Source organism: Triturus cristatus, chromosome 3_1 (assembly GCF_964204655.1).
Source record: "Triturus cristatus chromosome 3_1, aTriCri1.1, whole genome shotgun sequence".
Lineage (NCBI taxonomy): Eukaryota > Metazoa > Chordata > Amphibia > Caudata > Salamandridae > Triturus > Triturus cristatus.
Genome location: NC_140583.1, coordinates 1,165,224,039 through 1,165,236,117, shown reverse-complemented (window position 1 = coordinate 1,165,236,117; position 12,079 = coordinate 1,165,224,039). Strand labels below are relative to the sequence as shown.

The 12,079-nt window shown below is 45.3% G+C and overlaps 1 protein-coding gene across 13 annotated transcripts in view; it reads right to left on the bottom strand.

Moving 5' to 3' along the window:
* PKNOX2 (PBX/knotted 1 homeobox 2) overlaps positions 1–12,079 on the bottom strand; it is a 3,737,380-nt gene that overhangs the window by 3,193,437 nt on the left and 531,864 nt on the right. For 5 of the 13 annotated variants that reach the window (XM_085646078.1, XM_085646083.1, XM_085646080.1 and 2 more), the window contains exon 4: positions 10,431–10,557. The exons of the other annotated variants lie outside the window; for them this stretch is intronic. The gene's annotated coding sequence lies outside the window, so the exon portion shown is untranslated. The remainder of the gene's footprint in view (positions 1–10,430; positions 10,558–12,079) is intronic. 13 annotated transcript variants of the gene reach the window in all.

The window sequence follows — 12,079 nt, the reverse complement described above, 5'->3', positions numbered from 1 at the left end:
CCATTCTCCATGTTCAATTCAGTATTAATGACGTTCCCTGTTCTCTTCTTTATAGCAGTTGGCAGGTCTACTGTATTTTGTCATCTAATATGACTCCAATATATGCATATCTATCAATTTTACATTATCCTAATCTATCAACAATGGCATAATGCGGAGGGGCGTGGCCAACAGCATGGCCGGGTAGCTGCGCTTTCTGCGAGCTCCGCTGGCCCGATCCAAATCCTGTGAAAATCCTGTTCCTCCTCGCCTTTAATCAATCATACCTGTGGCTGGTGAGACCGAGCAAGCGGTGGTGTGCCCGATTGGGAGTTTCGTGGTTCCTTAACAGCTGGAATTGGAGCCTTTTTGGCGCTACTGTTGTCGCGCGGCTCCTAAGATGGCGGTCGGGGCAGATCGAAGGTGGTTGTGAGCCGATGCTGTGGAACCCTCACCTGGCGTGCCTGTGGTGGTACTGGGCGACCGAGGATTGCGGCCTGAGGGGCGGATGCTGAGACCCGCTCTGCCCCCCTGCAGTGGCGATGCGACTGGCGGCTTCTGCTCGCGCCATGAGGACTCCCGCTGCCGCTGCAGAGGCTCTGCTGAGATTGCAGAGGCGGGGGCCCGAAGAGGGAAGTGTGCCCTTCGCCGAAATTGAGATTCAGCTGTGAGGGACGCTTCGGAGGGTGATGCATGGAGTCCGTGCGGGGAGGTGCCCCAGCCCCGCAGTCTCTGAATAAGACGCCACGTGAGGTGGCGGTGAGTGGCGCATTTCGATTGAGTGCACGCAGCTTGGGTGTGACAAGGGACAGTGGCATTGTGTGTCGCCCTGCTCCTTTTGAACAGCGATGCACCCAGGTGCGGGTGGCTGCCTTTTGGACTCCTCTGGGGCTTGTGGAGTGGTGGGGGCCTGAAGCAGAGGATGATCTGCATCGGTGCATGGAGGAGCCTTGTGCCTTCTGCAGCTGTCCTTGGAGTCTGCGGGTGTCGGCGGAGGGGAGCCCCTGTTGATGGGCATACAGCCCCCTGTGTCCTCTGCCTCTGGTTCTGGTTCTGCTGCATAATAGGGGCTTGAGCATCCCCATGGCCCACTAGAACCACATCCGAGGCACCACTATCTGGCATACTTGTCTGTTGGCCCGGTGGATCTTTGGGCAGATGTTGTGAGGGATAAAGCTGCGCCGCCTTTCAATGTTGGGAGTCCCAGGTGGGGGAAAGCCTGCTCTCCTGATCTCCTGGACATACCGTGTGGGATGGGGAGGCACGGACGACTGAGGTTTACTTTGCTGAGGGTCTACAACTTGAGAGGTGCTGTTGCCCCCCCTATATTGGGTCGCTTTCTGTGCCGGGCGTGAGATTGACCTGGCTGGGGCTTCTTACGCTACTGTGATCCCAATGTCTGTGTGCTGCGGAGCTGGGATCCCCCCCTCAACCCCCACTGGGAGTCTCATCTAAGGGTAACTAGCAGCGTCGGTCTGCATACTGCTCAGCCACGATGGCAAAAGATAAGGAACCGAAGACGGCCAAACAGGGTAAGCTGGACCACTTAATGAAAGTTTTTCCTGCACCCGCAGGGGCGGAGGGAAGCCCAGCCCCCCCCCCCCCCCCCGTCCGGACACTGAGGAGTTCCTGCAGGCGATCCGCACTTCTCGGGAAAGCCTGGAAGGCAAGTTGGCGGAGGTGCAGACGAAAGTCTCCTTTCTGTGACAAGACCTGTGCAAGATTTCTGAAAGAGTAACCGAAGTTGAACAACGTGTCTCAGAGCTCGAGGACACTTTGCAGACCACACGTAAAGATGTAAAGGATCTTCAGGCGGCAGTGAAGGACGTGCTCTGGAGCGTCGATGACGCCGAAAACAGGGCCCGCAGAAACAACCTGCGATTTACAGGCTTTCCGGAGAACGCAGAGCATTCGGACCCGGGGCATTTTCTCTTGACTTTTCTTAAGGATGCCCTTCCTGAGGCGCAATTCTCCTCCTGCTTTGCCATAGAAAGGGTGCATAGGATGCCTGGGTTAGGCCACAGCCGGGACCCCCCCTCGGGCAATGTTAGCTCGATTCTTGAATTTTCAGGACAGAGATCTGATACTCAGGGAGCTGTGGAAGAAGGGTGAGAGCAAATATGAGAACACGAGAGTGATGGTGTTCCCTGACTATTCGCGTGATGGTCATATAAGTGAAACTTTGTGCCCTTGAGATCCAGTATATGTTGCTGTTCTCGGCCAAACCTAAAGTTATCTTCCAGGGTACCACGCAGTTCTTCCAGACACAGGAGGAGGCGTGGTCCTGGATTGAGGAACATCCTTGGCTATGACGTGGGTCGCCTTCCCCTGCTCTCCAGTCCGCCACCAAGCAACCAAGCCCTGGCTGGGAGAGGCCTCAAGCGAAGAGACGGAGACAAATGCTCAAGTGCCAGACTTCCGTCAGGAATACGCCGGGGAGATCCCTGAGGCCCAGGGACCAAAAAGACACCATATCGGACTCAGCCGACGACACAGCCATGGAATGCGCTTCAAGAATTTCTTTGAGGTCTAGCAGCCATGGAGACTCTGATTAATTGGAGAACCTCGATTCCCGGATTTTGGACGATACACACCCTCTTCTGGAGAATATTCAGCAGTTGGAGGCCTCGGGTCTCCTGGATGGGGATTCTTGCTCATTGCAGCATCCAAACAATGGCGAGGAGAAATGAAGCAGTGGGGCCGGACACCCTCCTAGAGATGCTGTATTGTTCTCGAGGCATAGAGGACCTTCGGAACCTTTGCTGCGAGGAAGGGAAGTATACAGCGGGTTGTCTTTTTTGTAGTGCTATATAGTTGAGTGTGGGGGGGAGGGGAGTGGGCTACAGACCTCTGGGTGGTTTAGCTGCCCCAGTGTTGTCATGTTGACGGGTTTGGGGGTGGTGGAGGTGCCTGCAGAGTGTTGAGAGGGGGCATGATGGACACTGCTAACTGTTCTGGACTACGTGTTCAGAGGGGTGTTTTTTTTTCTGTTTTGGAAAGTTGCATGAATTGAATTGAATTGAAGCGAGCTGGCATTGTGCGGGCGGTGTTGGGGGGCCTGGATGGGTGCAGGAAGCTCTAACTTACCTTACACAATGGCTATCGATGGGTACTCAGTGCTGACGTGAAACATCAATGGACAGTAAAGTCCAAAGGGGGTTAGTTTCAAAATATATTAAAAGGCATAAACTATTACAGAAAACTCACCTCATGGGGCCACACTGCGCTTTCCTGGGTAGGGGACAATATACCACCTTGGCACATGCGGGTTTCACCAGAGGATCAAGGAGAGTAGCGATTCTAATCAAACGATCACCCCCTTCCAGGTTACTCGACGGTGGCAAGACACAGAGGGCTCATACGTGGCAGTTCAGGGTACTTGGAATCACAAATGCTTGTTAATAGTCAGTGTTTATGCACCCCCGCATCTCCAGCAGCATAAGCTGGATAAATTGTCCGAACTCCTGTTGCAGTACTGCCCCGCAACACATTTGATAGGAGGTGACTTTAATGACGTGAGCGATCCTGCCCTGGATCGCTTACTGAAGTGACCAAGGCAACAGGAGACCACAGCATTGGCTAGGTTCCAGGCGGCCCGCAGGCTCACTGACCTTTGGAGATGCCATGATCCATCCGCACGTGCATATTCTTACTTTTCTGGGGCCCATAGGGTGTTTTCTAGTTTGGACTATCTTCTTGCCCCGGCTGGTGAGATTGACCAGGTCGAGGAGCAGAGTACTTAGCCAGGGGAATCTCAGATCATTCACCGTTGTTCCTGTGGGTGGGGGGAGGATGGAGGAGTCAGGGCACGACATGGAGGCTAAACGCTTGGACACTGACGGATGAACAGGTTGCGGAAGAACTTGGGGTAGACACTGACCTTTATTTTAAAGAAAATGAGGGCTCTGTGCAATCGGCGATTACTCTCTGGGAGGCATTTAAAACTGTGATATGTGCTAGAGCCCAAAATATTATAGCCCACAAAAAAGATGGCAACTTCAGGAGATGCTGGTGCTGGAACGCAGGCTGCTGGAACTTGAAGGGAGCGCCCGCCCCTGAGCGAGCATACCCTCCGTCAGTTGGATATTACTAAACGGGAATATCAAGCGATCATTACTAAAGAGACTCAGGCGGATCAACTCGCAGTCCAACTTAGACAGTACGAGACTGGAGACCGAGCGGGTAAATTACTAGCGTGGTTGGGCAGGAAGGAGCAAGAGTCGAGATGGGTCTTGTCTATCAAAGAACAGGGCAGTATTTATACCGAACATCAGGACATTGTGGAAGCATTTGCTCGATACTACTCAAAGCTATCTGCAGCCCAGACGCAAGCCTTCGTGACACAAATAGCACAATACCTTGAGAAGGTTGAGCTCCACTGTTTGGCCCCCGAAGAGCGAGGCAAGCTTGATGAGGATATCACTCTGGCAGAGGTCACGGAGGCCATTGGTCGACTAAAGCCAGGGAAAAACCCTGGGTCCTAATGGCCTTCCGGGGGAATTTTTTAAAGCATATATCTCCCTGCTGGCTCCGCACCTACTTAAGATGTTTCAGGCCTCTTAGGAGGAAGGGATACTCCCTGCAAATCTTTGGCTAGCGACGGTGGTGGTGATTCCTAAAGAGGGGAAGCCCCCAGGTGATTGTGGGTCATACCGATCCATTTCACTTTTAAAAATTGAAACCAAAATCCTGGCCCCTGTCTTGGCGATGCGCCTTGACTCTGTTATTGCTTCCCTGATACATGGAAACCAGAAGGGCTTCATGCCGAAACGTGCCACACGTTACAACCTAAGACTGGTAGCTAATTGGTTGGATGTGGTCAGGGACCGGGAGGAGGCTCATTTGCTGCTCTCCCTGGACGCAGAAAAAGCTTTTGACACCATCCATTGGCCCTTCATGAGACAAGCTTTGGAGAAGTTTGGCTTTGGCCCGGGATTTCAGGAGTGGGTGGCTTTGTTATACAATGCGCCTAAGGCCAGGGTTAGGGTCAATGGTGCTCTTTCTGAGACCTGGCCGATTCGACGGGGGACTAGGCAGGGTTGCCCACTCTCCCCCCTACTGTTTGCACTTATTTTGGAACCCCTGGCCTGTGTAGTTAGGGCCTCTTCAGGGCTGGGTGGCGTCGTCGATGATTCCCGACTGATAGCGGAGGAACGCATATCGTTATATGCAGATGATATTTTGCTGTATGTGACGAATCTGACGGAGACGCTCCCTCAAATCCTGCGAATAGTTGAAACCTATGGATATCATGCGGGATACAGGATTAACTGGTCCAAGTCCACCCTGTTCCCAGTGGGGGGATGGTGGAAACTCAGACTTTCCCTAGCTGCTTCCATTGGTCCACAGAAGGATGTACTTATCTTGGACTTTACATTACTTTGGACTCGAACACCAGTCTGGTTCGCAATATTTGGTCGGTCTTTTTAAACTTTCGGGAAGATGTTAGGAGATGGCGGAAGCTTCCCTTAACTATTATGGGCATGGCTGCTATGTTTAAAATGGTAACACTCCCGCAGTTGCTTTACCTACTGCAAAATACCTACATTAAGATTCCAGATCTGATATTTAAGGGCATTGATAGTGAGCTACGCTTACGCCTTTGGGACGGGGCCCATCCACACATTGCACTTTCAACTCTGCAGCGGAATCCTTATAATGTGGGTTTGGCTCTGCCAGACATTCGGTCTTACTATAGAGCGGCTTATTGCCATTAATGAATGGATCCATGCATCTGGGAGCATCCGACATATAGGCTCGAAAGGCTGCAGTTCAGAGACGATTCCCATCTTCACTATCTGTATGGGGGTAAGGGATGTAGTAGATTGCTCCAGGCGCCCAGAGAACGGTGGAGGTAGGAAAAGTGCAGAGCGACAAATGAAGTGGGATCGAAAATGCACCAGGAAAACCCCACTGTGGGAAGGGACTAGGCTGAAAGAGATTGGAAAGTTGAGTGGCTTTAGGCAGTGGGACCTAATAGGGATCACTAAAATTGGCGATGTCCTTGAACATGGTGTATTGGCCTCTTTCCCCACACTCCAAGCTAGATACCAACTACACAACACTCAGACATATGCATATCTTCATTTGCAGCATGCCTGGGGGCGGAGGGGTTGGCTGGTATGACGCTACCGGAGAATGCCCCGTTAGAAGGTTGTCTCCTCCAAGAGGAAATCCCAGCTAAAGCTATTTCCTTTACCTACAAAATATTGCTCAATAACGTGCCCGAAAGACTGGGCCTGCTTCATGCAGAATGAGAAAGGGTCACTGGTGAGTTGGAGGACATTGATTGGGAGGCCGCCCTCATGCATCCACAGGAAGTGGCAATTAAATTAAGGTTACGTCTCATCCAATATAAAATACAACATCGCACATATTTTGACAGAGCCAAATTGCATGCAATACGAAGAGCCGAGAGCCTGGAGTGTCTTCAATGTCATACTGAGCCTGGGACATTTATACATACCCTAAGGGGGTACAATGAGAGACAGGCCTATTGGAGATTGATTGTGGGAGAGCTCAATCGTATATTGGAAGTCCAAATAGAATTGGAGCCACGGTTTCTCCTTTTGAGAATTCCAACAGAGGTAGACATCCCGAGGTGCAAACTTGTTTTAGCTAACTTGGGGCTGGTAGTAGCCAAACGGGATATAGAAAAATACTGGGGGGTGCCACAAATACCTACTATCAATGAATGGCGGGCAAGCCTCGATTTGTACATGGTTGCGGAACGGGTGACATATAAAGCCTGAGGCTGTCCTAAAAAGTTCCTGAAAATGTGGGCCCCATGGATTAAATATTATGGTTTGGAGGTGGGGGAGAAGAGGAGGGCGGGACTCTCGTCCGAAGGACCCGGGGCTGAGCCTTGACCGATGGACTGTTTGTGCCAATTATGTGTAACCATGTAAACTGTACTATTGCCTCTGACTTTTCTTTGCGCCTGGTCCATTCTCACATATGTGTAGATTTGACAGAAATAGTCACTCTGTTATATGCCTACCCTGCATGGCCCATGTGGAATGCTATGCAATGTGTTTTGAGTATTCATGCCTTGTTTTATGTTTTGATTTATTTGGAAAATACAATAAAAACAATTTTAAAAAACCAATGGCATAATGCTTTCTCTGACCATTACCTTAGATTTCATGAAATGTAATTGTCAGAACAGGCAGTGGAGAAAATATTCAATGCCCTGTGTTGTTTAGGAGCAATGTATCATCTGTATAGAAGCTATTGAAGATGTGTGCTGTCTGCTCCCAGCAGAGTTTATGGTTGAGTCCAACAAAGTTAATGGCATGCAAGCTATATCAAATACGGTATGGCAAGCACACATCTGCATTAATCCTCTAGTCATGGCAATTCTTTTCTTTAATTTATGCTAAGCAGCTAGTACACCATAAGCTTCCAATCACAAGTTTGCCTGCTCATTTGATACTTCACAATCCTCTAAAAGGCAAGACTCCATATCTGGTACACTCTTTACATTACAAAGGTTTCTAGAGTCAACACTGGACCTCTGAGAAAATTACATGGAAAATTGTGAGCAGATCTGGAAACACAAATAGGAATACTCCAATCTTTGGTGGACGAGGAAAAAAAAAAAGAAAACGTAAGCAAAATCCTCAAATTTCGATATTAAAAAAGACAAAGTTAAGGGAAAAAAGGAACAAGGAACTAAAGCACTACTATCGGAAGATCATGTAACAGCTAAGATACAAAAGGTAACTCAAACTGGTAGACACAGCCTGAAAGAAGAGAAAAGTAAGAACACAAAGGAAGACAAAATCTACTCCCTTCAGAAATTATTTATGGACCCTGTAAGCGAAAATAACCCACATGACATCATCTCATTCTTTCCAATCTTCAATCAGAGAAGAGTGCAAGAATCATCAAGCCATTCGATAAATAAAGAAGAGATGACATCACCGGTAATCTCAGATACAAAGAGATCAGGGTCTACTTTAAAGAGAAAATAAAAATAAAAACTAAAGAATTAAGGGGAAAACTAACAAGAAAAAAGTAAAACGAAAAGTCCCTAAATGAAAGGCACGGAATTTAAAATTCCCGCAGTCATTCTCTGCCGTACAAGAAGTCTCGGCAAGCATAAAAACAATAGCTACACAAACCTCTGTGTGAGAAGAGTCTATACAAAATAAAGATTAACAACTACTGTCCGACAGAAAAGAAGATCAGAAACAACAAAATCCCTCTGCACCAAATTTTAAAACCATAAAATCATTAAAGGATCACCAGCTCAAAATCAATTTAGAAGGTGAAATCCAATCAATCTCAGAATATCCTAGAGGGAAGGGAACGCAGAACCACTATCGTTCTCTGGAAATAACACACTTTTTCCCTTTGGGAAATGGCCCATTGAACTGTGGAAAGATTCTAAATCTGCTCCACAAGGTCAATTCACTCCACTATCTAACTACATCAGAAATAAAGTTAGTGGCATTTCTGAATAAATCGCAACCTATAGTAGCAATAGTTGAGTTTCGGTCCTCCGTGATTCCCTCCATTATTCTAAAAGAGAGCGATTCTCTACATATAAGATTCAATGTAGTAGGAGTTAAACAGAAAGAATATGCATTACAGAAAATAAAGCCAATAGAGAGGAAAGAGAGCAACAACCAATATCATAATCAAATAACGTTTGGCACTAAGGACTCATCATGTGTCCCCAAAGGAAATGTAAGTATTTCTCTTATAGATTGAGAAAAGTGAATTTGGAACATCAATTCAACAAAAGCAGAGATACCACGAAAGGAAAATACTTAGTCCTGGATTTCTGGCAACCTAAATAGTAACAAGCAGGAAAAGGCAAATAAACTCCCTTTTTAGCAGAAGTATAAAAATTGGATTGTGGAACATCGCCAGCAAAGATATCCAAAAATTAGCACTAATCCTGGAAAATACTCCTACAATAGTAACTCTCCAATAAACATGGGCTTTAAAAACCTTTGACCAGAAACATTAATTTGTATATGATCTCACGGCGGAGGCCGTGATAAGGAGTCACTCAAAAGGCGGACTTGCAATCCAATTAAGGGAAGAAACACAGTGTGAACTGGAAGTAATCAATATGGCTATAACTAATGCTCAATGCATTAAGTTAAAACTTTGCAAAGACAGTGTAGATGCCACTCAAGATCTGCTAATTTTTTTATGTTTTACATTCCCCCAGGACTTGCATTGACACTTTAATGATAAAAACATTTGAGAAAATAGAATCAGTAATAGAATCCAAAGGGTACCCTCTCGTAATTCTAACAGGAGATTTTAATGTGAAAATCTCAAATGCACCCCAGAAAAAAAGGGAGATCAAAGAACAAGAGGAAACTTGGTCTATTCCAGCACCCATATTTCCAACGACCATAAAAGCAGGTAAACGAAGAAAAATACTTCTTACATCTGTGAACTCAATAAATAGAATCATATTAAATGGGAGAGTAGTAGGAGACGTTCCCGCTGCTTTTACAAGAAAAGGTACCCTCAGCACCTTTATTTTAGACTACATAATTAGTAGTCAGGACTTATTTAGACAAGTTCAATATCTAAATACTAAATTTACACAAGAAAGCGATCATGCAATCCTGTATTTGAAAATCAAAGTCCAATTACAGTCTACCTTCTCATGGGCCTTATCAAAGGTGAATGGCAATGCTGAAATAGAAAAATAAAAAGGGTGGATAATATGGAATTACAACACTATTACCAACGGGAACTCTGCAATAATCTCCTCGCAACTAGACCCATTTGATCCCATAACAAGATAGCAAAAACACGGTCACCACCATTGTGACTACCCTCTAGCAAATGGCCAGAGAAAGGGCCCTAAGCAATTAAAAAGAAAGAGCCCAAATTATATGACAACTATTTAAAAAAAAATTTGATTAGATTGCAATTTCTGCACTATTCGGTGATCAGACAGAAAACAAAATGTAAGTTAGAAAAGTCCGTAAATTGAAAAAAGAAAAAAAAGCCAAGACCTAAAAGACAAAAACTGGGTTGACCTTCAGACATCAGTTAAACACAAAAACAGCAAGTCATTCTCGAGAATAATTGGTAAAGCTACCGGAACAAGGAAACCCCTGCAAGCTTCTCCAGCGTCATCGCATGACTGGGAAAAATCTATTTGCCATTTTCTACAAAGTAAATAAGAGCTCTGAAAAATTGAGTCACAGGAAGATAAAATAAGAATCCCGATATTTGAGCACCATCAGAACGGCAAATTGCTCACTATCTAAAGGTTGCTAGAACCTCCGCAGCAATGGGACCTGACAAAATCATGATCAAAGTTCTTCAAAGCAACCCAAAAGAGTGGAGCAACGTTTTAGCCCCCCCATATTCTTATTGCTACGATTCTGTAAAATGTCCATACTCGTGGCAGGGGGAGTATTATGATTCCTCTTTTTAAAAACGGCTCTCATTTAATTTCCAGTAAATACCTTCAAATCCCCCTGCTAGATGCCACCGGGAAGATCTTCACGGCCAGCGTCTTGGACCAACTGAAAGACTGGGCCTTTTCTAGAGGAGTGATCCGAATGACTCAAGCTGTATTCCTCCTTAAGCACTCTGTAACAGATAATATTGAGGCATTATAGACGATCATAGACAAATATTTAACGTTAAAATCGCAGGTCGTCTACAGTGTATTTGTAGACTTTACAACTGCTTTTGACAGAGTAGACAAACCTACCCTCTGGAGGTAGATAGAGAAGCTAGGAATACCTGACAATCTTTAAACAATAATTATCTCCCTACATACAGCAACATGGTGCAGAGTACAAATGGTGGTTGGGTGGAAGGGATTTATCTGATCAATACCTATACTAAATGGATTAAAGCAGGGCTTTCCCCTGGCTCCTCTTCTATTTTCCCTCTACATAAGCGATCTCCCGGAATGTATGTTAAAAATTAATAACTTTCCTCCAAAAATAGCATCCAACAAAATCCACATTTTAATGTATGCCGATGACGTTGTTATACTAGATCTAACACCAATTGGGCTACAACGAAATCTAAACGTGTTATCTTCCTACACAGAAGAAAACCTCTTAATGGAAAATATTATTGAAACAAAAGTAGTACCTTTTAGAAGAAAAAAAACAATTATCTCATTTCAACTGGACACCGGGGGACAACCTAACAAAACTCTTCCCATTTCCAGCACATAGGCCTCAAAGCACATGCCCATATTGGTATGCTGAAGCGAGTATATTCTTCGTCTGGGCATAGACATTTTCACACTTTAATAGAGGTTTATTGTATGAAAATACCTTCGACCTTATCCTATGCTCTAGAATATATTCCAACCAATAACTAGCCAGCAGTAAATATAAGAGAAGGGAACTTGCTGTGTAAACTGATAAATGTCTATCAAGGAGTTCTAGTCCAAGCATTACGTCTTGAGCTGTCTTTAGTCAGCTCTTATGCTTGGGCCATCGTTAATATAAAAAGATGGGCTTACAATCTCTTACATACTGACCCAGGATCATTAAGGAGCATACTAAAACTGGAGACCTTTAAAAATCAGTCACTACAATACTCCTTTAATAAGAATCTTAGCATAGTATTAGACATGTCACAATGCATGATAGCACTTTTAAAGTCTTGGACCCCCGTACATCTGAGGTTATTTTTTAAAAACCCAAACCCCAAGAATAAGCCATGACCTTAATGTCAAACATTGTTCTCAATTAAAGCAGTACGCACAGTACGCAGACACTATAGAATATAAATCCATACAAGGAAATTTACATTTCACATTAGTTCACAGGGTCTGTCGCTGTATTATTTTAATGTGGCTGGGGATTTTACTGTTAAAAGCTCTTACGATGAACTGGAACAACTTTGACAATACTACAGGTTTATGCGATTTGTGTAATGGTGGAGTGCAAGATTTATTAAATGTATAGTTTGTATAGTTTGTATGTCCAAACTGGACCCTAGTAGAGGCCAGATATCGTCATCTAAAATGTATCTGTCTTAGATATAACATATTCACAGCACAAAGTCTAATAATGTTTTTTAAATCGCCTCCTAATGAATGTCTGTTACAATCTGTTTCAAATCTAACTGTTTTTTAAAAGTATAT